Here is a 26259-nt window from a genome sequence, read left to right as displayed (position 1 = left end):
GTTCCCAACCCTGAAGACGAGGGAACTTTTGAATCAAGTATTGGGACAAAGTATAACCTTCGTGGAGGACTCTTGAAGAAAATAACTTAAATTTGCGGTGTTACATGGAGAGAAAAACCACGAAAGAGATTTCTCATAATATACATATTTTAAAATTCTTTTAAGAAAATGTGAAAAAAACATACTGGAGGGGGTCTAAAATTTTATTTAAATAGGAAAAAGATAAACACAATCGAAATCAAATCACATTTAAGGAAGAAGATAGTATATTTGATTTCAGGGTGAAACAGCATATTCGATTTCAGTGTGAAACAGCATATTTGATTTCAAGGTGAAACTTGAGAGTATTTTTTATAATCGTTTTTCAATCCCTTTCTATTTCTTCCCGCAATCAAACGGTTTTTTTTCTTGTTTCTTACTCCCGCCTTCCTCAACAGTGGTTCATCGGATTTAAATAACGTTTTGTATTTTCATTGTTTAAATATTATTATGTGATCCTAAATGTGTATACTTTTTATCTTCATTCCTTATAAGGATTCTAAAAATATACAATAAGAGCCGTTTTTACGAAACACCCTGTTTAAGTACTACTTGAAAGAAATAATTCGATCCGATACCTTATCGATGTTTTTGGAGAATTTGAAAAATATTACAGTTCAACTTATGCATAATGTAGTTTTCATTTATTTATTTTTATTGAATTAAGTAATTGTTTGTAAGTTTTAGCACTGTGTTAGACCAATATTACCTATAATTTTAAAAGCATTTAAAAAAAGTACTAAATTTAATTAATAATAGTAATTCGCTGCTAATTTGCATAAATTCGACTCATTTCGTGCTAAGTTGTTTGAGGTTGAAACTAAATAAGAAGAATTAAATTTTTTAAAATCCAGACGATTTGTTCAACTCAAGGTCTAGTAGAAAAAGAATTTGTATTTTTAAAAAAATGTATCGCCACACCCTAGTAAATACTCGCTTAGAAGAACCCTTTCTTAAAAGTTGAGGAAAAATGCGTATAATTTAAACACAAGGTTAGACAGTAGAAAGTGAACAAGTCATTTTAAGGATTGTCCTAGCCGTATATACGGTGATTATAGTGGGTGAAGAAGACAAAGCCTTCACGAAGGATGTCATATATTGTATAGAAGCACTCACGCCCAAATGCCTCAGGCTACATTTGCGTATATCGCCGTTTATTATGTCAATAATATTGAACGAAATTAAAAAGGGAAAGGAAAATCCACCATCAGTTTCAAGTACGTAATTCGAAGGTCATTATCTAAGAATACTCTGATTATCTACAGCAAATGGATGATAGAACATTAAATATGACTAATAAAAAAAATTAGTTTTAGCTTTTTGAAATCTATTCAAAAATTCTAATCTTAAAATTTTTCATGCTACATTTGCGCCTATCGCCAATTATTAAGTTAATAATATTGAACAGAAATAAAAGGAAAATCAGACAACTACTATAAGTACTTCCTTAGAAGGTCATTATGTAGGAATTCTATGATGACCTACAACAAAGTGATTTTGAACAAAACGATGCAAATGTCTAAGGAAATATGTTTTGAGGGTTTCAATTTTTCAAAAATCTATTACAAAAATTTTAACTATTTTTTCTGGCTACATTTGCGAATATCACTGTACATTGGATCAAATATATTGAACGAAATGAAAATCCGGTAGTACAACATAAATGATATGTGTTTAAATCGAGCATTCTATCAGCGAGCCTCACGCCATTTTTGTTTATCTTGTAGAGTTGCACTTTTGTAATCTGGCAACTTCTATCTTGTATATCTGAGTTTATTTTTTTAATCGTTCTTTTCTTTTTCTTTCTAAACTCACATTAAATACTTATTTAAAATAGCTGACACCTTTATTTTGCTAATAATTACAACAATATGAAGCAAAATTAAAAAGGAGAAAGAAAACCAATATCAGCTTGAAATACGTATTTTTCAAGGTGTTAGGCAAGAATACTCTAATTGGGTATAATATAAAAAAAACACAACTACTTCCACTTAGTAGGAATAACATTTACCATGACGCAATGCTAAATTCTATGCCAATATCCACATAAATGCCACTATCCACATAAATCAATTATTAATCAAAAATCGAATATCAATTACTTTTCTTTATAATGCAATAAAATCTGGCGAGCAACTATTTAAACGATCAAACACTTCGTTTGTTTATTTGTGGCTTGAAGTTAGGCTCGCAGAAAATGCCGTTCATGGTTTAAATTTAGTAGGAATAACACAACCTGTGACGTAGGCTATAGTATACCCAATTAAGTATTACAAATTATTGATAGAACACAGTGTAAGAGTCTTCAAAACAAAGGCTAACTTAAGCAATAAAATAAATGCAGTCCAATGAGAGCAAAATTAAAAAAAGCAGACGACATTTTTAGAACTCTTTTTTTTTCTTCTTCCTTTTCTCAGTTGCTTCAAAAAGCAGAATGAATGAATATCTTGTAGATTCCCCGTTTCGGGAAAGTATTTCAAAATTGAAGATATGAGAGAACGAGGGAAGAACTTTGTTTAGTTAATTTTTTACCATACTGTGACAAATTGGAGCTTTTGAAGAAAAAGAAGTTTGAACATAGGTAGCCAAGAAAATAATTGCCTACTTTCAAATAGTTGTATGAGATGAAATCGTCTGATATGCAGAAGTCTATGGAGCTCTTGTTTTTTAAATAACATTTATTCAATAAATGTTTATTTACGATTTCCAAAGTTCACTCGACGTGCCTAGATATATTTATCGGTGGTCAAGCGTCGGGTTCCGTTTCTTGAAATTGAATGATTGATATCAAAATGATACCAAGCCCGGTATAGAAGTAAGTATTTAACGCTTGAAATGCTTAAAGTATCATGTCGCAATTTGTGCAATTATTGTATTTTACCTACATGTTAATACGTAATCATATGCGCATTAAGCTCGTTAAAATTTATTATAGTTGAAGCTTACGAAAGAGATTTTTAATTAAAAGTTTTGACGAAAGGAGTAAAATGTTTTTCATATAGTATTAAATGTTTGATGGAATGCTATGCTAAAAATGTTACAGTTGAGAAGATTTTTTTAGTAGTGTTTAGAATTTAAATTATGTAAATTTAATTAGTTTGTTTCATTACGAATTAAATTAATTTTTCCGGAGTGTTACGCTCTAAGACATTTTGTGAACTGTTAGAAATGATATCAATCTGTAAGATAACTAAACTTAATATAGATAAGTTATCTGTAAGATTAAATAAATTAAAACCTTAGATAGGAATCTAACGATAAACTTTAAAATAATCAGAAATGTTTATTAAAGTTAAAGATATTTATTCAATAAATGTTCCATCGCCCACTAGGTACAAAACGCTGATGAAGAGAAAAACTTTCTAGTTATCACTTTTAAGAAATCAATCAAACTTTTTTAATTTTCATTATTTGCGGTCTAAATTTGCATGTATCAGTCACAGTTCAGAATTTAAATAAAAGACAAAAAAATAGGAAGGGCAAATTCAATATCAGATTCAAGTATTTTTTTATTTTTTTTTTTTGAAGGTATCTACACCGAAGAGCCATTACATTATAACCACCGTGCTAGTAACATGTAGGACCACCTTTAGCCCTCAAAACTGCTAGCACCCGCAGTGGCATTGATTCCACAAGGTGCTGATAGGTAGTCTGAGGTATCTGGTACCAAGCGCTCACCAAATGGTCCTGCAATTCCCTCAGATTGCGAGAGGGTAGCGTGGCAATACGAATTTGGTTTTCCAAGTAGGACCACAAATGCTCTATTGGATTAAGGTCAGGTGAATTTGAGGTCCAAGACATGACTTGAAAGTCACTGGATTGTTCCTCGAGCCAATCCATGACGATTCGACCCTTATGATATGGTGCATTATCCTGTTGGTGAACATCATCCCTCGCAGGAAAAACTGTTGCCATGAATGGGGGAACCTGGTCTGCAACTATGTTCAAATAGCTAACAGACGTCAGGGATTGTTCGATGAGGATTATGGGTCCTAATGTGCCCCGTGAAAACATTGTTCCTTGGCGAGAAACCATGAAAAACTGGGCGAGCCCATTGTTATAGATGGACTGTGGTCATAATGTAATGGCTCTTCGGTGTATATAAGAATACTCTGTTTAGTTACATATAGTTACGATGGCATAGAAAATATAGGGAAATATTGACTGAAGAGAGAAATTTGGTGGCAGAATTTTCTAAAAAAAAGCCGCGATGGCACAGTAATTAAAGCACTGAAATGTCACTGTTACAGACTGGGGTTCGAACCTCAGTGTCTGCTTGAAGCCCACCCGCTTCATAACATTGTGTTCCTGCTGGTTTGAGAAGTAAAGGTGATCTGTGCGCAATGCTGACCACATTGTCACAAATAGGCCTTTGGTCATGAAATTATGAAGCCTTAATCTCCTTGATTATCTTGATACACAACGGATTGTTGTGGGAAATGCTTTACTTTTTCAATATCTAGTAAACATTTTTAATCTATTGCTCTAGAAAAAAATTTCTTGGTAACCTTAAGTACTTGATAAGCTTTATTTTATTCTACAACTAATGTTTAAAATTCAAAATTCCAAAACAATTCCAAATGGTCACCGTTAATAGTATAAATTTCTTGAAAAATGCTTTTTTTTTTTTAATTTAAACTTTATTTTTGGATGAAATCTGTTTCTTTTGGATGAAATTCTTCTTTTCTTGGTAGAAATCTTCTTTCTTTTGCAATGTTGTATAATGGTGGGTTTAAAATGCTAACATTCATCTTTTTAATTTAGAATTGTTTCTTCCCTTTTGACTGAATAAGGGAAACTTTTTGTAAAAAAAAATAAATAAACAGTTCCAACATCGATAAATTTTAAGTGATCATAAATTGTCCGTAAAAAGCGGCTTTTTATATGCGTAACGAATGGTGATTGTTAGACACGAATCTCTTCCCTCGAGACTTGCGATTTTATTCGTAATTTCCCCCTTTTTTTAATATTTCCCTTTTTAATTCCTAATTTCATTCCCATAGTAGTAAAAATGATGGTACGCATGATGAATAAAAACATATGCTTCCAGTTCTTAGAAGGATAAAAAAAAAAAAATTACATGCGTTCACAATATCCTTGTCAATAATAAGAAGAGCTGCTTATTACATCTCTTAATCCTATTCCTGCTGTAATTTAAGACGAAGTTAAAATTATTATAGCGAAAAGAAAAATACATAAAAAATATTTTATCTTATAACCGTCGAAGAGAACCCACTTACTGGATTTAAGCCTATTCTCTCTATCGTTTACTTAACGTTTACTTAATGTTAGTAAAAAAAAATTTTTTTTTGCATTGAAAACTGATAAAGCCTTTCCGAAGGAAACAAAGATTACTATAGAAACAATGCGCAAAAGTTTTGAATAAGCTTATTTAAGCAAACTAAAATAAAACTTAAAAGTATTGTTATTTGTGTTTTATTCTGTATAACTAAGAATAAGTTCCATTTACACGTGAAGAATGAATGAAGCAACAAAAGTTTAAAGTATTAAAAAAAAAAAAAAGATTTCTCTAGTAATAATTTTATTTAATTTAGTTTATGAAACTATTTAAGAATTCTCAACTCTATAAAAAAATAATGGTGATTTCATTAACACAGGCAAATAAATACATATATGAAAGACTTCAGGACCTAGAATAATTTTTTTTTATTATTATTTTTTTTAATGGCGGCCATTTGGGATGTATTGTCCCATTGACCAGGAACGCCAGAACTGCTACTCTCTTCTCGTTACCCAGTGGGCACCTGTGGCAAAGACACGGCTGTGGAGCAGCGTCGGCCACGTCACGCAACCACAAACCCGTATATAAGGCTGGTCACATTCACACAATCACACAAAGGAGAAGGGACACAGAACACAGAAAGAAAGAAACATCCATGCCCTGAGCGGGATTCGAACCCGCAACGACCCTAGAATAATAAGCCACACTTTTTACAAATATGACATTTTTACACTGACGCGTAGATTAGATAAGTATTGAATTACTAAAGAAGCAAATTTGAATTACTTTAGAATTACTTTAGAAGCAAATTTGATCAATATATATGGTATGAACTCAACATGTTCCTAAATTTTTAACAGCGCATCAAGCTATCGTTCCAAGCTATACATATATTTTCTGTATCGTATGTATCATAATCGTATGCAAATGTATCATAATCGTATTACGCTTAAAAATGAAAATTCTAAAAATTAACTTTCTTGTAAAAATATTAATTTTTTTATGAATATTTTTCCTTAATTCTTTTTTTAAAAAATAACAAGAATAATAGTAATAACTTATTTCAGGTACTGACTTATCTTCGACTTCGCCTTAAATTTCATATTATTTTATCATTATATTTTGCAATATTCCATTTCCGTTAATTGAATCACATTGTAGCGAAGAAATATCAAGTCAGATTCTCTTATCTATAGCTTCTATTATTAGAACCGATCCATGATCGCCACAAAATTACATTTACTTTTCGAGAATTCCTCATTTGAATACGTATTTAGCAGTTATTTGGTTTCAGTTCTTGGAATTATATGCTGTATGGAGAGAAAATTAAACCCAGAAACTTGTTCGATTTAGCTATGTGAGCTATATTTAGAATATAGCATATGCTTTTCCCAACTCGTCGGTCAATGAACTCTGGTAAATAAGGAGTGGTTACTAATTGAAGACTTGTTTCCAATGCATGAACCATCAATAAACTAATAATGAGAGTTCATATTCATGGAGAACTACAAGTATTTAAATTCATTAGCCACTATATATAAATGATTTGTTTAAATAAGTAAAAAAGATTTATATTTAATGACACATGTAGATTGAAAATAAATTAGTTTAAAATTGCTCTAAAATAATGACGTTTTTTGAATAACAATTTACAGAAATGTTTTTTATTTTTATTAATTATAAACGAATTATAACGAGTTGCAAATGAGGTTAAAAAGATTGAAGTTTAATGCACAAAATGAAAAACGAACCACCCTGAATAACTTTTGATCTAATTAACATATTTTCACGTTCTAGGACTCATTCTTAATGTTTCGAATATCTTAATGTTCAAAGATGCTAATTAAAAAGTGCAGATTATACTTTAAGTTACGAAATCATACAAAAAAAAACGCAATTTCTCTAAATAAACATACCTTATTTATTTAGAGAAAGCCTTATTTATTGCCTTATTTATTTTATTTCTGACCCTCAAAATGTAAAAGGTAGCCGCAATTTGGGAAATGCGGTCCCCATAGTTTTTTCAGGAGAATGTTAATTTTACTTTTTGCGTATCTCAATAACTTTTCAAGCGATTATGTAATTATATAATTCGTTTATCTAGAGATAATTCCATATAAAAAAATAACTTTTAGTAAATATTTATCACTTTTATTATTTTAATTAATATTAGTCGAAAATGACGCCCGGTGTCTGAGCGGTAGCGCTTCGTGCTGTCGTGCCACAGGCCCCTGGTTCGATCCTCGGGCCGGGCAAGGTTGACTCAGCCTTTCATCCCTTCAGTGGGTCGATAAATGAGTACCAAGCATGCTTGGGAACTAAACACTGGGGGTTCCGCGTTCGGCTGACCACCTGACCCGAACATCTGCTTCTGCACCCCAGAGCCCAAGGTCAAGAAAACTGAGATGGGCACAGTAGGCCTTGGCCCTCATGGGCTGTCGCGCCGCTGAGTTTAGTTTAGTTTTTAGTCGAAAATATTTTAAATTGTTAGGTATAAAATTTTTTACATCATTTTAAAAAACTTAATTTTGCTTGACAAAATAAAAAGTTTCAGTGAAATCGGGTGGATAGTCTCAGAGAAATTTTTTAAATATGACTTTCTTGAAATTTGATTTTTCAGAGACTGCTCGACCGATTTCATTCAAGTTTTGTATTTTGCACGCAAAGTTATATTTCTTAAAGGGATGTAAAAAAATGTACACAGTACAGTTCCAAATCCTTTTTCGACTAATATTAAATTAAATAATAAAAATTTATAAGTAGATTATTTTTTTCATGGAATGTTTGAATAAATGAATTTTATAATTGTATGTAAAAATGTTTCAATTCGCTTAAAAATTTCACGAAATGTGATGAAATACGCAAAAAGTAAAATTAACATTAAGGGATCCGAACTTTGGACCGCTCTCCTGGGCAAACTATTGGGACCATATTTCCCAGATTGCGGATATATACTCTATATTTCGGTGGTGTGTGCCTGATTTAGTAACTTAAAATATCGTCTGCAGTATCGATATAAATAAGGCAACTCAAACCTTCAATTAGCATAACTTTATGTACATGTGATAAATTGTCCTTACTGAAATACATCTTCTGATTTGAAGTCAAAAACATTTGTGAACATAAAATATGATAACTTCTAAAATAAATATTTCTATTTTGAAAATGAAAACCCCTAGTATTGATCTTCTTTTTTTTTTCAATATAAATTTGAACTTAATTTTCTAGGGGGATTTCATTTAAGTGTAAAAGAATTGGCGCATGAGTATACATATATTTTAACAGAAATGTTTTTATTCATATTTATAGCTTTTTTTTTTACTAAGCTACCCTTTTCTTTGTTAATAGAAACATTCAGTACAAATGAGACAAAAACCCAGGCCTCTTATTAATAAAAATTTTCATGTTATATAATCTCCGTAAGGAAATACAGTTTTCTGAAATTACGAGGCACATCCAGAAAGTAAGTTTCCCTAATTTTTTTAAAAAAAAAGAATTCACACTTTCAGGAACATATTTATTGGCAACAAGTACAGCAATGTTTCAGCTATATTTCAACATAGCCACTACCAGAATTGAGACACTTGACGTATCGTGGGATCAACTTTTGTATCCCTCTGTCCTAGAACTCTGCCGTCTGTGAATGGAACCAGCGTGTGACAGACGTCTTCAGCTGTTCGTCGTTGCCAAAACGATCACCGTAGGACAGGAATTTCTTGAGGTGTAGGAAAACGCGAAAATCGCTGGGAGCAATATCAGGACTGTAGGATGGATGATCAAACAACTCCCAGCCAAATTCCGTCAAAACAGCTACTGTGCGTAGTGCCGTATGTGGACAAGCTTTGTCATGGAGGAGCGCAACAACTACAGTAAGCATTCCCCGACTCTTGTTTTGAATGACACGTCACAATTTCCGCAGTGTTTCACAGTAACGGTAGACGTCTGTCACACTCTGGTTCCATTCACAGGCGGCAGACTTCTACGACAGAGGGATACAAGAGTTGATCCCACGATACGACAAGTGTCTCAATTCTGGTGGTGGCTATGTTGAAAAATAGCTGAAACATTACTGTGTGAGTTCTTCTTTTTAAAAAAATTAGGGAAACTTACTTTCTGAATGCGCCTCGTATATCAAAATCAAAGATATTTGCATGTGATAGAAAATAAAACTTCTAAATAAACTTACTCTGGGATGAAACTATTTTAATAACCAAATCTAAATATAATTCTTATTCATATTCAAACAAGTTTCAAGCCAGTTTCAAGCACGTATGAAAGCATTTATGAAAAATTGTGAACAAATGTCCCATGCATTATGTATTGTACTTGCTTTTATATAAAGCTTCCACCTGATTGATATAACTTTTCATATGAGGTAATGTCTCGAATAATATACATTTTTCCAATTTCCTTCAACAACAAAAAAGTATTTTCAAGTGCATAAATTTCATAAAATAATAATTTCCCACTCGCAAATTAAAACCCCGTCTATTTGTAACGTTTTTCAATGTGTGAACAGGTGTGAACTTATTCACCAAACAAGTTCCACTTATGTATAATAGAATTTGTACATAATGTATCTTTTTAAATATGAATATTTTTATCCATATTTATATCTATTTTTATTGAATTTTATTCGGGAATTTACTACTTTTAGTGACCAGTTTGGTCACCTTTCATAGTTATCTGGTACAGTATATAAACTTGAATGGTAACCAAGCCGAATGCACAGCACAACTGCCTTTAAATATTCAAATTCGTCGACCTTTCCTCCAACCCTAGCACCTTAATTAGTTTTATACAATATATTAACCAGATTTTTTTTTCACTGCCTAGTGGTGCGAAAGTATTTTAATTTCGATTTTAACTATTTTTAAGGTATGTGCGCGATATTGTCTTAACGTTTTGAATTTTAGTAATAATTCAAAATCTGCCCGGCAGCCATTAAATCAAACGCGACACAGTAAGTATGACTTAGGGACATTTCAGCCTATCAGGCAGCAGAAAAATTTAAATAATTTCCATATTTGTCGTCATTTAAAAAGAAGCTCATCCCACTGCTCCATTACGTGCTGTGCTACTGCCTTACGCACCGCTCGAGCCCTAATTTGAGTGTCGTATAATATGTGTATGCTATTGCTCGGAAAAGACAAGCTCAGTCACTGATAATTGGTACGACACTATGCGGGTCCATAGCATCGTCTGTGCTTAAAATTTCTACAGTTATTTAAGAAACTATCAAATTAATAAATTAAAACTTCGCAACTAAATATTTAATTCCATAAAAATACAAAATGAATCTAAATAAATGCTTAACGCATAATTAATTATTCAACACTGCTTAAATTATTACTTATGACAAACTTACAAAATAAATAATAATAATAGTGCTGCCAATTGATAGCGAAATAACCAAGTTTATAGTACCACATAAGAGAAATATATTGTACTAGGAGGCTTCGCCCCCTGCTCGCTGGCGCTCACCAACCCCCGGAACTGCTTTCACAGTTCATTTCGGATTGCTTCGCAATCCAATGCTCGCTTTGCTCGCTCATTGGATACGTTCTTAACGTCTAGTTTTTGTATACTTTTTTGAATACTGAAGTTCCGAAAACTTTTCACTGTAGAAAATTCTAAACCTGTACATTTCATTATTAATTTGAAATTGCAAACAGTTCACATATTTTTCTTAATCACACTATTCTAAATTTCAGTTGTTGAGAAAAGTAACTGTTGTAAGTTTTTTTTAAAGTCTTTCCCACCAGAGGGCTAAAGCCATGTGTTGTAAAACAATATGAAATAGTAGTCTGCCACTGAACGCCGGATGTAAAGCATCGGCTTTGATAAAGATAATTTTGTATTTTTAATTCTCTGAAGAGCGCCACCTTAATAATATGGAATTTGTAAAATAAATGTATATTTTTTTGATTGTTGATGAAGCCCATCATTTTGTGTTTTCATCAGTGTTCAGAAGTAGAATAATTATAAGTTTTTTATTTGATCACAAAAAAAATAAAATGTATAAAAAACAAAGAAAAGAGTAAGAAAATGAGTATAGTCATAGAAAAAGTTAAAATTATAATATAGTAATTGTCAGTTAAAATGAAACTTTTTGTTTAAGTCATTGCTAACAATTCAAATTTCTCCGAAGCAATTGTAAAGTATAAATTAAGGTAGTATAGTTAAGTTGAAACGCAATATTTTTAGTTTTGATGTCAACAATACAATTCAATTTTTCACAAAAACGATTGTTTCCATTGTTAAGTTCAATGTCAACAATTCAAAATTTTCTGAGGCAAATCTTAACCTCTAAATATTATTTTTTTTGTACACATTTCCAAATGTCAGTATTCAACCACAAAACAACTTAAAGTCCTCAAATTTAACATGAAGTTGTAAAATGTAATGAAAGAGGGTCATAGCAATAATGAAAGTAGAAGTAAAGTTAGTACTGTAAAATTAAGACAATATTTTTAATCAATGAGCCAAGTTCTTCAAGAAGCAGTTGTAGAAGTAGGTTGTTTATTTAAAACTTTTTATAGAATTTCTTTAAGAACACAATTGTTAATTTGGGCATTTGGCGATATGTGGCGTAACTACCACTACAAATATTAAATACCAAATCAATAGTATATAAGACATGTTAACTTGAATCTATGACGAGGTACCTTTTGATAGATGAAGGTTGACATAGTCTAAGATTAAATCCCCCATTGGTGACCCGGACGTGATAAGAAATTGTCAATATTGATGGATGAATCCACATTATAAACAGTTGATTTGTTTAAAAAATATACTGCTCAAAAAAAAAATAATAGCGGAAAGCTATAAAAAAATGATGAGAAAAAATAGCGAAAAAGCTATAAAAAATGATGGGAAAAAATAGCAAAGAAAAAGCTATAAAAAAAATAACAAGCGAAATGCTTGGAAGAAAAAATATATATAAATATAATGAGGGGATTTAATCTTAGACTATGTCAACCTTCATCTATCAAAAGGTACCTCGTCATAGACTCAAGTTAACATGTCTTATATACTATTGATTTGGTATTTAATATTTGTAGTGGTAGTTACGCCACAGATACAACACTTTTAGAATTGAAGGATTTGTTACGTCAAGCGCTCAGGTATCATAATTTTGATCTAGTTGCGCTTCTATGTCATTTTGATTTATGTTGCTAAGTTAACTTTCAAAAAATTCTATGGCTGGCAACAGCATTTTTATTTTTTAAGTTGTTTATTTTTATTTCTTTTAAAATTCGTTATTTTTTTAGAGAAATGTTTTTTAACCTAACAGAATTCTTTGCCGACTGTTTTTTCTATGAATGAAGAGAATAAAGTAAATATTTAACTGTAGTGAAAAGAATCTTATTTAGTTGTACAAAGTACTTCAGCCAAAATTTGGGAGCCACGTAAGAGAATTATATATATTAGATCAGAAACACATCATTAAAAGGCAGAATGCTTTGGTGTTTTCAAAACAAAGCAAACGTTGCCACCGGCGTAAAAGAAATACAGCCAAAATTTGGGAGCCACGTAAGAGAATTATATATAATAGATATTAAAAAATTTTGATTCATGTAAATGAAACAATCACTGATTTCTCTTATTAATATAACTTTACATGCTATATATTGTCCGTAATGAAATAAATTTTTTATGATTTAAAGCCAAAAACAATTTTAAATACTAAATACGATATTTTAACTCATAAAATAGATATTTTTCATTTGCAAATGAAATTTGAAACACCGAGTTTTTCAACATAAATATGAGCTTTAATTTCTATTCGAATTCCTTTTGTGTATAAAAGAATTGGTGCATTAATCTATATATCTTTTAATACATAGAGGTTTTTTTTTATTCATACTTAAATACTTTTATAAGTTTTATTTTTACTTGTTTATAAAAACTTTCTATTTAAATGAGGAAAATCGCAAACCTCTTATTAGCATAACTTTGCATCTGATAAATTACCCGTAATAAAATACATTTTCTGATTTACCGTCAAAATCAAGGACATTTGTAAACGGAAAATAAAACATCGGTAGCAGTTAACACTATAATGACAATGTTTTCAACCAAATTACAAAGGAATAACAAAATAGGTTGATTTTTTTTATGTGATATTGCGTTGTTAGTGAATAGCGATCCGCGATTCCTTCTTTAAAAGCGTTACATTAGCTGACAGCAGAAACAGCTAAGTTTGATTAAGTGGTCTCAATTTTGCAATAATTTGATTTAGAAAGGCGAGGCTGATGTTGACAATAGAAAAAAGAATATATATAGCATTTTATACCAAGGTTAGTCTCATCACTTTCGAAGAATAAATTAAGCATGAAGTTAATTTTTAGGTTTAAGCATGAAATTTGTGATCAGTGCTTAATATAATTTCATCTTCAATTAATTGTTGAACGTTGAAGTTAATTTTATGCTATCATTTATTTTATTTTCTAATTTTCTGATAATTTCTTTACTTAATTGAGATTCGAGAAGTTTGTTATTTAATTTAAATTTCAAGATAGGATTTTAAGTTACTTCCACGATTTGGATATTCCTATTCCTACAGTATGAAGTTAAAAAAATAAAAATAAAAAAATTTAAAAAAGAACGAAAGACAAGAAGAGAAATCTTTATAATTCAATCCTCAAATTTTTTCTTTAAACCTTTAATAGAAGCGTCTGGCTTTCAGAATTTTTCTTGAAGTAATTTTTTTAAATAAAGTAATTAAATTTATTATAATAAAAATCGAAATAAAAACACGTTAATATCTAAGTTATTTGTGAAATCTGAATTTATGTTACAAAGAATTGATTATAAGATATTAAATTACGTAATACCTAATTATTATTTAGAGAATCTTCAAAGCGAGAAAAATTAATCAAAATTAGCATATTTCTTACTAAGTTAAAAAACATTCCTTAAATGTTTAAGGATTTTTATTCCACCCATTTCTTTAATAATTTTTATTTACTTTTTAGCGTCATTATTTTTTAAATATTAATCGTAGTTTATCAAATGATTTATATTATATTCTCAATCCTTATGATGATAGATACCTCATATACAATGTTTCTAAATTATAATAAAATCATAATTACAAAATGCAAATAAAATTACTATCATTCAATTTGAACAATTTACCTTAATAAGTTTCACTAATAAAAGAAGAAAACAACAACTTATATTTCAATTTTTAAATTAGCCTGATATTAATGAACTATAAATCATGCATGTAATTTATCAGTGTCAAAAATGAAAGCGAAAAAAGTATGCTGAAATTTGATGTTATTCTTTGTTAATGAACGAAATGAAACTCTTCTTTAAATGATAATAAGAAGAATGTATTCAGCTCGTATGTTTGAACTTGAAGCAATGAGGTCTTGTTTATCAACTCATCTCTTAATATGAGGACTGAATTGATAAAATATTCTTCAAAAAAGGACGTCGCAAAAGAAAGCAAAAACGTATTTTTCTCGCAGACCTTGGCCGAGTTATGTTTCTTTGCATTTTCCTGGGAGATTTTTCTTTCTTTCTTATGAATGCAAATTGAAAGCATATTTAAAAAAAATATTACTTAAATTATTATGTAAACGTTAAAGACTTTGTTTCAAATTGGGCGTAATATTCATAAAATTATCTTTTCATTTTTTAATTTGCCTGTGTATTTAATAAATGCGTTTTTTTAATTGAAAATGTTTTTCTTGTTTGAAATACTTCTGCGTTGAAAAAAAGTTACTACCACAGTCACCGCTGTTTCGGAAATTTTGCGCCGAGCATCCTTCTCATTGTCGTAATTCAAAAACTATTAGATAAAACAATATGAAATTTTACATATTTCAAGAGAAATGTTTCTAGAACATTCTAATGTTCTAATATTATTAAGGTGGAGATTATTAGGTTATTTTATACCGAAGCTGATTTTTTTTCCCTTGTGCCCAGTAATATAGTTTAAGGAAAACTATTAGCAGAGGAAAATTATTTTTTTGGCAGTCACTTGCTCAATACTCATGTTTGAAAACGTGTAATAAATCTAACTTATTTTAAATTTCGAACTAATTTTGTATTGATTAAATTGTCTACACTCTAGAGGGTTTTTCCCCACGAAATTTTCGATTTTATTTTTTAAAAATAGAATATATGGTAGGACTCTGTTTTATTCTAAGCAATTTGGCACCATGTTTAAGATAAAACTTCCTAAGTTACGACGAAAATACTGAATTCCACTCACTGAAAACAAAAAATAATGCACCCATTTTACGAGATCGAAATCGTCTGCATACTCAAGTATTTTGTTTAAAATTTATTATTCAAAGTTTTGTCTTTCAATCTCTCTAACTCAATTTACATCGATGTCTCAACTTGGTCAATAAATGTATTAAGTTGAAACTTGGTAATGTTATACCTTCAAGTGATGTAGTGTGGGCATCTCGATCCTGGTTGATGGTTGAAACGTGCTATTTGTTTACGTTAACAACTGTTCTTTCCACTCTATATCGAGTAAGCCAAGCTCGTCAAGTATCAATTAAATGATGCTTTCTATATTCTTACACAGCGATTCTTTCACAAAAATTTCAATTCTTTCACTATATATTTCTTACTTAACACAAAGACTGACATGTAGCCACGTAAGAACATAAACAAATTAATTATGTATCGAAGTTGCCAGGTACACAAAACAAATACAATAAAATACATAAACAAATAATGAATCTAAGTTAAGTAAAAGACGAAGGAGAATTACACTTCAATAAATTCAGCGTGAGATACGGCACTATATATAATTAACTTCGCGTTAATTAACATTCTAACATACGTGTGGGGGCCTCCCTGGCCAAGCGATCGACTCCTGTAAAAAAATCAGAATCCTAAATTAAATCATAATCAAGTTATCGTAAGTCGTAAAAAAGTAGTACAGCGATGCTTTCCAACTAGTAACTTGAAAATAGTTTATATTGTGAGTATTAAGGATTTTTTGGATGTAAAGGAAAACTAATCACGACTGTAAGATTAAAATTTTATGAATAGTAATTGAATAGTAAATTATAATATAGTAATTATAATATATTAAATATACACATACTTTTAAGACTATAAGTTAAAAAAAAAACTTTTTATCTTTTTAAAAAATTTGAATTAGTTTCTCTCAGAGTTATTAAATTTCATAATTAAGGTGTTTTTTTATTTAGTCTCGAAAGGTTAACAAAATTACCGCATTTTGGAGAGAACCATAACTCAAATATCATCCTTTCATTTGAAAAAACAGATAGTTTAATCTATTACAACGTCTAATATTAAACCTAAGAGAAAGTTCATTTTTTAAGCGTCTGTCCCGGAGAAATATGTTGCGAATTTTAAGGGTTTTCAGGATTGAGAACTAAAATTACCCCTTGCACATGCTGCCCAATTTCCTGTCCCAAGCACAAAATTTTGTGGAATTATAAGAGAGGCACATAGTCAGATAGACATAAACATACTAATTCATATTCTTTCATTATTATAGATAAAAAAATAATTAGTATTGATGACTAAGTTACGACTCATTCTTTTCAGCGTTGAATGCGAAAAATAATTTTGATTTAAATTATTTCTTTATTAAACACGATCTAAAGAATTAATTTATTTCGCACACAATTATTCTTATTTATCAATGCCAAAAACTTTCTGAAAGTTTATTGCAATAGATAATGAATAGAATGGTAGCCATATTTATCTACAAAACTTATAAACATTATCTATACAAGGCTCTTTTATTTCATTCAAATCACACTCTGTTACAAAGTCTAATCTAGTTTAAGCGAAAACAAAAACTTTTTCTTCGATTGGAATGATTTTAAGATTTTCACTAGATTCAAACTAGATTTCAAACACTGATAACAGTATTTTATGAACCCTGACGACCTTGCGATAAGCAATTGCTTTATTTATTGTGTCGAAGATTAACTAAACAAAAGATGACTAGGGAAGTAGAGCGATATGCAATGGGTGAATTTGTTTTGTTTACGAACGAATGATTAAAAAAATTCAAATTATTTATTTACCTTGCAATGGGTTAGTTTGTTTTGTTTGCGAATGAGTAGTAAATGAATGCATATCATTTTCTTTTATGCAGTGTAATGTATTCTTTGAAAGGTGAAGGCGAATGATAAATAATTTTTTTTTATTTCTTTTTTATTTTTACGCTAAATTTCTATAAAGAAATATCTCTTTTATTATTTAAGAATTGAATGCGTATTTTTAAAACAATATGTAATTTGGAACACTTGCTTAAAGCGCTATAGAACGAAATAAAAATTACTTTTTCAAATATTCTCGTACGATCGAAATTAAATACACATCGCTAGACAATTTTTTACTATTTTAATGTAGTTCAGCAAAGCTTTTATTTGCATTTACACTTTGTTTCCCCATTCACTCACGTTTTTCTTATTTTCACTTCTTTCAGCCTATTTATGGATGAAGAATATTATTTACCACAACCTCTCATTAATTTCAATGCCCCAATCATTTTTCAGTTTTTTATTTAAAAAATACACATAGCAATAAATTGTTGCATTCATAAAATTTTTTGTTTTAACAAAGAGACATATTTCATTACATACTTTAGCAAACACAACAGAATTTTATCAACATTCTCACATCTAAGTGACCTTCTTTGGAATCAATCAACACATCACACACTCACGCCATCGTTTAATTAATTAATTTATTCAAATTTTCGAATTCTATGTTATATCAATTGGGTACCTGCAAGTGACTTCACGCGTGGCTGTGGAACCTGAATGGCTGCTGAGTCATGGCATTTGTTTTTACCACGATTCAGCAGCCAATCATCAGGTTCCACACCCAGGCATGACGTCGCTTGCAGACCCCTAATTAAATCTGAACCGAAAATTGATTCAGTGTGAAAAAAAAACAAGACTAATAGTTATACATACCATCTTTTTTATACAAAATCAGCTGATTTCAGCTCTCTTCTTCTCGAGTAGCTTGTACCCAATTGCATCAATTTACCCCTACCAAATAATTTGTTAGCAAGATTTATGTATTTGATACACTTGTAAAAATGTTCTAGTTCATGTGCGTTTGGTATAACATTATGCTCTGATCAAAATTGTGCTCAAACTTTCATGATTTTCACTTTTGAGCAACGTGCTAAAAACATATTTTCGTCTTTTTACGACCTAAATTTGATATGGAAATGAATGGAAGCAGTTTTAGCAAATAAAACTTATTTTTAAAGTAATGCATAAGGATGTTTACCTTGTTTTAGGAAGGTAGCGACATTAAAAACATCAAAAGCAGTGTAGCTGTTGGATGAAAAAAACTTACCTTTCACTTGCTTTCTTCGTTAATTATTCATCAAATTTTGATAGCATTTTTCTTCTTTCTTCGGTTAAACACTAATCTGAGATCCCTCAACGCGCATATTTTTTTTTAATTTCAATTTAACGAGATTTTTATAAAATATAGATTAAGCGTGGTAAATACAGAACACCTTGTTAAATGGTATAAAAATTTTAGTATGCGCTTATAATGATGGTTCACGGAACAGAAATCTTGATTATGCTTTAATCACTAGTATAATGCGTAAGATAAGATTTTTCATTTTTATCTGTTACTGAACTTAATATAATGCTTACTTTTACCTGATACTGAACTAACTGCTCTTTGTCATGATTATTGCTTACAAGTTATTCTAGCTTATTCAACTTAAACACGTTACGTCTAAAATACTTTTTAAAAAAATAGCTACACGAAATTTGCAATATATATATGAATGAAATTGAAAAATTTTTAGGTTTCAATAAAAAAAAATTATAAAGATACAGACTTAATTTTTTTTTAAAGATTTTTTTCTATTTACCATAGCAAAAAATAATAATAAAAAATTTTAGTAAGTGTATATTTTCTTGGAATCAAAATTTTATTTTTATGTTTCGTTACATACTTTTTAATAAAATCATAAAATTTAAAATTTAGGCACGTTTAAATTTTTTCAGTTATTAGTAGATTAGAAATGCAAACTTGAGTAATTAAAAAAAATATTGAAGACATTTTAAACTGAAGTATAACTTCAGGATGGTAAAGTTAAGTAATTTGAAAAATATTGAAGACATTTGAAACTGAAGTATAACTTTAGGATGGTAAAGTTAAGTTATTTGAAAAATATTGAAGACATTTTAAGCTGAAGTATAACTTTAGGATGGTAAAGTTAAGTTATTTGAAAAATATTGAAGACATTTGAAACTGAAGTATATAACTTCAGGATGGTAAAGTTAACTTATTTGAAAAATATTGAAGACATTTGAAACTGAATTATCTTCGGGGTGGTAAATTATAATTTATTAATTTTTAAAAAAATCAAGCCAATTTTTAAAGTTAAGAAATTTTAAAAAAAATAATGGCGAAATATAAGGATGAAACAATAAAGTGTGAAAACCATTTTTTAAAATAAATAAAAATACGTTTCAATATTAAAGCATAGAGTGTGATGAGTATTTTCAATCATATCAGAAACTAAACTCATTAATTTTTTTAAAACTTTAAAATTTTTTAAATGTTTTGTATAAAGTGTAGGGGAATAAATTTCGTATATTTATTTAATGGTACTGCAGAGCCAATTCATTTTTACATGTATTTTTTAAAAGCATTATCCACTTAATATCTTCTATAGTATTTTCTTTTCTTTTGAGCTGAAGAAAAAGTATTTAATTCAGTTGCAAAACTAGAAAATACTTTTTTTTGTTGGAAATCTCAAGTTCATGTTTCTGAAATAACGCGATTTCTTCACAAAATCAACAATTGCGTTCTGATTCGGTTCAATGGACTCCATGGTTAATGTTTGAAGGACGAGTGTTTTCATCACCGGCAACAAAACGCGAGATTTAGTTTGAAAAATATTATTGTTATAAAAATAATTACTTTCAGATTAACCTTGAAGAGAAATATGTTTTAGAAATTTCTCTCAAAATATAATTCCTATTGTAAAAAGTTATAGAAAATGAAAAAATAATAAGCCAAAATTATTTTAAAAAAAAAATTATATGCCATGTCAGATGCAGTGGTTCTTTTTTAACACTTTTATTTTCCTTTAATTTTTTTTTTCATATTTAAAACTTTCGCAGGTGCACAGTGGGCCAGCATCCAAGGTTTCGTGGCCAAAAATAGTATTTCGATAAAATTTGTTTCAAAATTTGTATTTAGGGTTTTTTATGTGCAGGTAAATTAAATTCATTGTTGAAATTTTGAAATACACTAAAAATACCCCCAAAAAACAAAATGGCGGCTGAAATATGGCAAGCAAAAATAAAAAAATAATATAGTACGTTTAAATAATTAAATAGAGCAATGAAAATATAATAGTTTATTGTAATTTTGTATTAAAAATGAAAAGCAAATTATATTTCCGAAGTAATATTACAAAATAACGCGAATTAATAACAAAATAACGCGAAAACATGAAAAAAAAACATAATTTTTGTTTTTCGGTATATTTAGTCCACCTTTCCAATACGGGCAAAATGGGGCAGGTTTTTTCGAAAGAAGAAACATCAAAGAATACAACAAAAAAAAGTTTAGATAATTATCTCGTGGAACTTTTTGGAACTAATTTTTGAAAGTCATTCTGACATTGTAAAATGTCAAATGATAAGATATAAACTATAAGTTTGTCAAGAGTATTAACTACTCCAACAAATTGAAAAATTGTACTATAATTTAACACTAATTACTCTGATTAAAATGTAACAGTACGGTGAAATTCCTATATATATTTCTGAAATATAAATTTAAAAGTTACATTTAAAACAATTCATATTTTTCATTAAATTGTACTCTCGTCTGTCCAAAAAGTAAATTATAATGTTTGGAATGATTATGAATACTTAATTTGGGGATATATTAAAACTGCCTACACATATTTTAGTTGAAAAATTAATTTTTTACTTTCGGCCAAAGATCATAGTTTCCTGGCCCACAGTGAGGTGGAGGGATTAAAAACTGTTTTGACAATGATATAAACCACATATATTTTAAGTTTATACCTCTTAAACTTTAAGGTTGTTTATCAATCACTTTAAATTGAAAGAAAAAGAAAGAAAGAAAGAAAGAAAAATAAAATAAAGATGGCTTTATTTAGGGCACAGTTACGGTTACAGTTATTACTGCATCTCTTAATATTATTACCAACATACGAGTAATAAATAAGATAAATTTGTGTGAAATGAAAATTAGAACAAATTTTTAGTGCCAGAAATAAAGATAATTTCGTCTATAATAAACGAAATAAAAACATGAATAATTCCTCGTCAAATGCACCTGATTTCACCTCGCCAATCCCAATTTTTGTAAAATTCGGAACCTAGATTTACTAATATTTATGCGGCATGTAAAAGATCCCTGGAGTGCCTTATTGGCTCTTGGCATTTCCGGCAAAATTAAATTCCTAGTACACATTAGCATCCAAATAGAGTCTCGGTGCTGACATCTAGTGTGGCAGAAACTAGACGTCCAAATTAGCATGACCAACGGTATCTCACCCATTGTGGTGGTCCTGAAAGAGTGGATGCCACCTCTGGAGAACGCACTAGGTCTGCTTATCGGCAAGACCGATTGTGCAGCTCATTGGAAATAAAAAATAAGAAAAATTTACTAAAATTTTACCAAGATTCCGAACAAGATTGATTACTAAAATATGGTTATAATCTAGAAGAGGGGTGTTTCAAAATACGTTTTATTGATATTTCGTATATACGAACGATAAATAGATATTTGGTCAATACAATACTTTGCGGATGTTGTTGTAGTGTTAATGTTCTTTTTTTTTCCTTCTTAAGAATCGGAGCTATTGCAACTTGACTTATAAACTTACCTCGCCAATAGGGATGATTGGTTAAATTTTTGATTCTTGTTTCCTTTGTTTTTAACAAATTTTTAATGTTAATGAGTAATTTTAGCTCAATACTCTTGAAAAGTTAATATTTAAAGGCTTCGCTTTAGTTTTTTGGTTTTTAGTTGGTAATAATATTAATCATACATGATTTAAAGCTTCTACTAATTCTTCTCAAAATTCCTGTTTTATTTTTGCTCGCTTAATTTTGCTTTCTTAAACCGATCTGCATGCTGTTGAAAATTGTTTTATTTACATAAATTATGCAACAAATTAAGATATTTCTTGCAAACGTATAATAAATTACTTTTTTGAAAAGGAAAAGTGATTATAAAATTGTTTTGGTATAAATTTGCTCAAACAGTAGTTTCTGATGATTCCCATTTTATTTTTCTTATTATTAGGCGGCGAATTTGTATTTTGCATGTTTCAAAATATACTGCAAAGTAAATTTAATAATAATCATTAAATTATTAGTAAAAATTAAATAAAGATAATGAAAAAGATAATTAGCATTCTTCATTCTCACACCCTGTGACTATTGAATTTGATTGCTAGGGATGAGAATGTTGTTCCAGGAAAACAAAGATATTTTGGAATCTTTAAATTTTCTGTTTTAATTTAAACACTAATGCCATCTAATGTTTTGATCTTTTATTTTTAAAATTACTCTAAATAGATAACTAGTCATTGTTTCATTTTGTGACGTTGTGAAGTTAATTGTTAGACCTAAAAGGCTCCTATACTATGAGAACTGAACTATCCGCCATGTTGGATCAGACAAGTTCGCAAGTTAACGTTATGTTAGTATTAGCGTGAGAGTTTATAAAGACAATTTGGATGTCTAAAATTATTGATATGGGTGGTCGTGCGGCTGTAAATCGTACAAACAGTTCAAAAAAAGGCTTTTGAATGTTCAGATTTCCTTCAAATTTGAAAAGAAAGAAGAAATGGATAATAAATTGCAGCAGATACAACTGGCAGTCTGAAAGTGGAGCTTGCTTATGAGAGGTAAATACTCATATATTTATAACTTATTAGATTTATTTACTTATATATGTAGTATATAAACGATATTAAGTTGTTAGAATTTGTTTTTTACTACTTGTTTTCGTCTATCTTAAAATTAAAAAAAATAAGTGAATAACTTTCAGGATTACTTGAACTGTACAGTTTTAACTATGTACCAAATATAAGAATTTTCATTGAAAATTGCATTTATTAAGTATATATTTATTTAAAATATGACTTTTAAACAACATTTATTGATTTATTTAACAAATTTTAACTGTTTATGTGCAATAAATAGAGGCTAGAGATTGGCTGAATAAGTATTCGCCAAACATATTTCAGAATCGCCAAGTTTTTTATTCACTTTCAAGTATTTCTTTTTGTTAAAAACAAATATTTACTTGTTTTTTATTATATTCCTTTTTATTTCACTAAGATCAAGTAGCTACTTTCCTAATCTTGTCTAATTTAAGTTTGTTTTTTTACACTGCTGGAGAATTGCTAAGGACGGATCACAAATTGCAATGTAACATAACATTATGTGAGACATGAGGCCTAGTAGGATAAAATATAGTTGCCATACTGTTCAGACATTAGAATAAAGAATATTCATTGTTCTGGAAAGTACAAAAGCTATGAAACATCTGAAAGGAAAAAAATGCTCGTTTGATGCTGCGTACGGAAAAATGGAACAATGCATCTAAATGTCTGCAGGCAACTTGAGGAAAGGTTTCAGTACGGGGTATGTCCACCGTGGAGTGTGATGCAACATTCTACACGTCGTATCATACTTTGCACAACATTATCCAGCAGCTGTTGAGGCAATTTATCCCATTCCTCTGTCAGTGCACGGATGAGGGTGTTCTTGTTTGTCGGAGGATAGTTTCGACCAACAAGTTGCCTCCCCAAAGCATCCCAAACATTTTCAATGGGGTTTAGATCTGGAGAACGTGATGGCCATACGAGGCGCTGAATACCCTCGCTGTCTAGACAATTCTGAACAGCGAGTGTTCGATGACATGTTGCTTTGTCGTCCATAAAAACAAATTGATCACCGACAGCACCACGGAAAAGACGAACACGAGGAAGTAGAACTTCATCAATGTATCGTTGGCCCGCCATAGTCCCATTCGCAACCACATGTAGGCGCGTGCGGCCATTGATAATGATGCCGGCCCACACCAAGGCACTGCATGTTGGATATCGGTCCCTTTCCTGGACATTTTTTGGACGATAACCAGTACCACTGTCGCACCAGATCAGTTGGCGTCTACAATCCGATGACAGACTGAACCTACTCTCATCTGAGAATAGTACACATGCCCAGTCCTGTTCAGTCTAATTGTAATGCTCACGACACCATTGCAAACGGGCAGTACGGTTCTGTCTGGTTAATGGGACACACACAACAGGTCTGCTAGCGTATAGTCCTCCTCCCCTCAAACGTCTGGCAACAGTTTTTCGGGAGATCTGCTTTCCTGTGGCAGCAAGAAACTGATTTTCCACCTGCTGAGCTGTGGTGCGCCTGTTCCTTTTTGCTGATAGGACTATGTATCTGTCTTCTGCAGGCGTCGTACTTCTAACACGACCTCCCCCGTACCGCCTACTACACATTCCAGTAGTTTTAAATGATTTCCACAGCCGTGAAACAACGCTGTGAGCGATGTCGAACTCCCTAGAAACATCTGCTATTTTTCGCCCTTCTTCGATATTTCCAATAATTCGGCCAAGCTTAAAATCATCTAAGTGATATTGGAAAGACATGCCGAAAATTTCAAGTTCGTCGACTAAATCTTTCCTGTTAAACTTTGACTTGAAACAACAACTCTCCACATGCGTCAAAACCTTTAAAGCTCTAATCAGCGCTATCACGTGATGAACAGACGTGGAAAAAAAATTTGCATACGCATACCTCTTCCTACTATATCCCGTACTTATACTAATTTTCCACATTTTGCTCCCTTTCTTTTTGTGGTTGCTATGGATGATAGTGTTATCCGTCCTTAGCAATTGTCCAGCAGTGTAGTTATTTATGGTAATATATCACCTAAAGTTCAAACGATTTATTTACGTTTATCATAAGAAATCTATTTCATATGCGATCTTTGATATATTTTTGGATCTACCAATGTTTTTTTTCTTGTAATTCTTGTGTTAAATTGCTGAAATAATTAGTTTCTGTGTTAGAAAATTTCATGAGAGCATGTTTAAAAAAAAAATTTCTTTCATTTTTTTGTTGTCTTTTAACTAAGAATGTGTTTGTATAGGTCTTTTTAAACAAGCTCCTAAGTTTTTATGCTTTGAAAAATAGCAATTTATTTATCTTAAATGTTTTTAAATATAAAAACAGAGACGTTCTGAATTAGGATTCGGCATGTTAATTTGGTAACCACACTTTTCGTTTTTGCTTCAATTGAATCAGCTGTCACGTAAATGCTGCATAAATGCAGATTCTTTAATCCGTAATAACAAGTGGAAGTCAAACAAATAAACACAGATTTATATATTCCTCTATTCATTAATACGATGATTTATGAATTTACTGATTCACAAATACTCCGATTCATTGATTTACTTCCCATCATTCCTTTTTATTCATTCACTATCTCATTTTTTATTTGCTCATTTTTTATTTATTTATTCGCTTATTTATTCATTCATTTCCTTATTTTTTATTCTGTCGTTCTCTCATGCTTTTGTTTATTTATTTTCTCATAATTTCATTCCTTCATTTGCTAACCGGTTCATTCATTTGCTCACTATTACACTTAACTATTACACTTAACTATAACATCCACTATTGTACTTAAGGACAAAAAAGGAATAATCTTGTTTTTAGACAGACATCAATCGATATAATATCGTAATAGCTTTTATTAATTACTTTCTGATAGTAACAAAACTTTTCAGTATACATTTTGTTTATTTATCAGGATCCTATCAGGTGATTTGCATGCTGGATGAGGATATTAAAAATTTCTTAACATTGAATCAGATTTAACACTTGCAGTAGGGTTCTATTTTTCTTTAACATTTTATATATCAAATAAAACATCGATAACTCCGATTTAACTTT

General features: G+C 30.2%; 1 protein-coding gene across 1 annotated transcript in view; it reads left to right on the top strand.

Annotated features, from left to right (window-relative positions):
- Positions 1-23060: 23060 nt before the first annotated feature.
- The window catches only part of LOC107451938 (proton-coupled zinc antiporter SLC30A1), a 60724-nt gene continuing 57525 nt past the window's right edge, over positions 23061-26259 (top strand). The window contains exon 1 of the mRNA XM_043050350.3: positions 23061-23183. The gene's annotated coding sequence lies outside the window, so the exon portion shown is untranslated. The remainder of the gene's footprint in view (positions 23184-26259) is intronic.

Source organism: Parasteatoda tepidariorum, chromosome 10 (assembly GCF_982258835.1).
Source record: "Parasteatoda tepidariorum strain Cologne lab strain chromosome 10, Ptep-v5.0, whole genome shotgun sequence".
NCBI lineage: Eukaryota > Metazoa > Arthropoda > Arachnida > Araneae > Theridiidae > Parasteatoda > Parasteatoda tepidariorum.
This window is presented reverse-complemented; position numbering and strand designations above follow the sequence as displayed.